The 2,553-nt window shown below is 42.8% G+C and overlaps 1 pseudogene; it reads left to right on the top strand.

The window, feature by feature from the left end:
• Window positions 1-443: 443 nt before the first annotated feature.
• LOC126932899 (ubiquitin-like) lies at window positions 444-1,269 on the top strand (annotated as a pseudogene).
• Window positions 1,270-2,553: the final 1,284 nt, after the last annotated feature.

Below are 2,553 nucleotides of genomic sequence, written 5' to 3'. Positions count from 1 at the left end.
ATCAAATATTGTTAACACCCACACACAAACCTAAGTTTCAAGTCAAGAAGTGTAGCCGTGATGACATTACTAGAATGTCACCTCCCCATCAAAAGTTAAACGACTTCGAATCCAAAATCACATTTGTGGAGTCACAGCTAAAAAGAGGTTGGTGGAATCTTAAGTAATTATTGGTCTGTCATGATAAACCGTACCAAGAATTATGAGTCATATAATAAAGGTATCACTTCACTGACACTAATCACATTCTCATGGTTGTAAAAAGCAATCCTTACTTCTTATTTAAATGGGAATAAAAGACTTTGACATTACATTGGATTTTTCATAACCTTCAGGGGTACTTTTTAAACTTCATTTGATTTGCTTGACTTTATGGAATGAACAGTTTATAAACAAGAAAACAAGCTTTTCGATTCACCATCTGCCGCGGAGCCACCATTAAAATGCAGATTTTTATAAAATCTCTTACAGAGAAGACCGCCACTCTGGAGGTTGAACCTTCAGACACAATAGAAAATGTAAAGGCCAAGATCCAGGATAAGGAAGGAAATCTTCCTGGTTAGCAAAGACTTATCTTTGCTGGCAAGCAACTGGAAGGTGGATGATATGGTTTGGCCCTGTGTCCCCACCCAAATCTCATCTTGAATTGTAGCTCTCATAATTCTCATTTGTTGTAGGAGAGACCCGGTGGGAGATAATTGAATCATGAGGGTGGTTTCCCCCATACTATGCTCATGGTAGTGAGTAAGTCTCACGAGATCTGATGGTTTTATAAGGAGTTTCCACTTTCACTTGGTTCTCGTTCTCTCTTGTCTGCCACTGTGTAAGACGTGCCTTTTGCCTTCCACCATGATTGTGAGGCCTCCCTAGCCACGTGGAACTGTGAGTCCACTAAACCTCTTTTTCTTTACAGATTACCTAGTCTCGGGTAAGTCTTTATCAGCAGCATGAAAATGCACTAATAAAATGGACATCCTTTGTCTAACTACAACATTCAAAAGGAATCTACTCTTCTTCTCATGTAGAGACTTTGTAGTGGCTCTAAGAAAAGGAAGAAGTCTTACACCCCTCCCAAGAACAACAAGCGTAAGAGAAAGAAGGTGAAGCTGGCTGTCCTGAAATACTATAGGATGGATGACAATGGCAAAATTCGTCGCCTCTGTTGGGAGTGCCTTTCAGGTCCTAGAGTTTTTATGGCCAGCCACTTTGACACATTCTTGTGGCACAGGGTGTCTGGCTTATCACTTCAACAAACCAGAAGACAAGTGATTGTGTATGAGTTGATAAAAAACATGAACTAACAACAATAACAAAAAGAAAACTAAGTATACATCTTTCAGCTGACAAAGCCAAAATGTAGGGAGCAAGAATAAACTATCAAGGCAACAATAGTCCTCATTTTCTTGCTTCTCAATCACCCACTAAAATCTGCACTTTAGTAGGGCATCTGGTTACTGTTGATGAATTGCTTTAACAAAAAGTCACCCCTGCTTCCTTGGCGAGAGCAATTTTCATGATTTAAAATTCCATTGGAGGAAAAAACTATTACTAGGTATACCATGTTGCTAAATATGTTCAGGAAAATCCACGGAATTGTTGTACAGAAGGAGTACATTTTATTCAAAAGAAACTTCATGTGAATCTTTTCATCAAGAAAGTTGCCCCATCCCCATCCTCAACCTACAGTTTTTCTTTTCTTTTTTTTTTTTTTTTTTAGATGGAGCCTTGCTCTGTCGCCCAGGCTGGAGTGCAGTGGCATGATCTTGGCTCACTGGCTTACTGCAAGCTCTGCCTCATGGGTTCACACCATTCTCCTGCCTCAGCCTCCCGAGTAGCTGGGACTACAGGTGCCCGCCACCACGCCTGGCTAATTTTTTGTATTTTTTTTGGTAGAGACAGGGTTTCACCATGTTAGCCAGGATGGTCTCGATCTCCTGACCTTGTGATCAGCCCGCCTCGGCCTCCCAAAGTGCTGGGATTACAGGCGTGAGCCACCGCGCCCGTCCTACCTACAGTTTTTCTTTGTGATATTTGAATTTTCAGATATTCAGCTTTTTGAAAGAGGGGCATATTAATCAAAAGTCCGTGAAAAAGAGACAGGGGGAGTATAGCAACAGCAACAAGAACAGTCAGGAAAAGGTTCAGGTTACCCTGCTGGTTGGCTGTGCCCGTTAAATCTGTGTTCTGGAAGTAAGCAGAAGGCTCCTAGTTCCCTTGGTATAAGTAACACAGGGGACAGTCAGGACATTGAGTTTCTACTGGCAACTGTCACCCTTCAATCATTAGAAACACTTCGGGAGGCCGAGGCAGGCGAATTACTTGAGGTCAGGAGTTTGCGACCAGCCTGGCTAACATGACGAAACCCTGTCTCTACTAAAAATGCAAAAAATTAGCCAGGCGTGGTGGTGCGTGCCTGTAATCCCAGCCACTCAGGAGGCTGAGGCAAGAGAATCTCTTGAACCCGGGAGGTGGAGGTTGCAGTGAGCCGAGATCACGCCACTGCACTCCAGACTGGGCGACAGAGCAAGACTCTGGCTCAAAAAAACAGTCACT

The sequence above is a fragment of the Macaca thibetana genome, chromosome 12 (assembly GCF_024542745.1).
Source record: "Macaca thibetana thibetana isolate TM-01 chromosome 12, ASM2454274v1, whole genome shotgun sequence".
NCBI lineage: Eukaryota > Metazoa > Chordata > Mammalia > Primates > Cercopithecidae > Macaca > Macaca thibetana.
The sequence above is the reverse complement of the archived record's forward strand: the minus strand, read 5'-3'. Positions and strand labels throughout refer to the sequence as shown.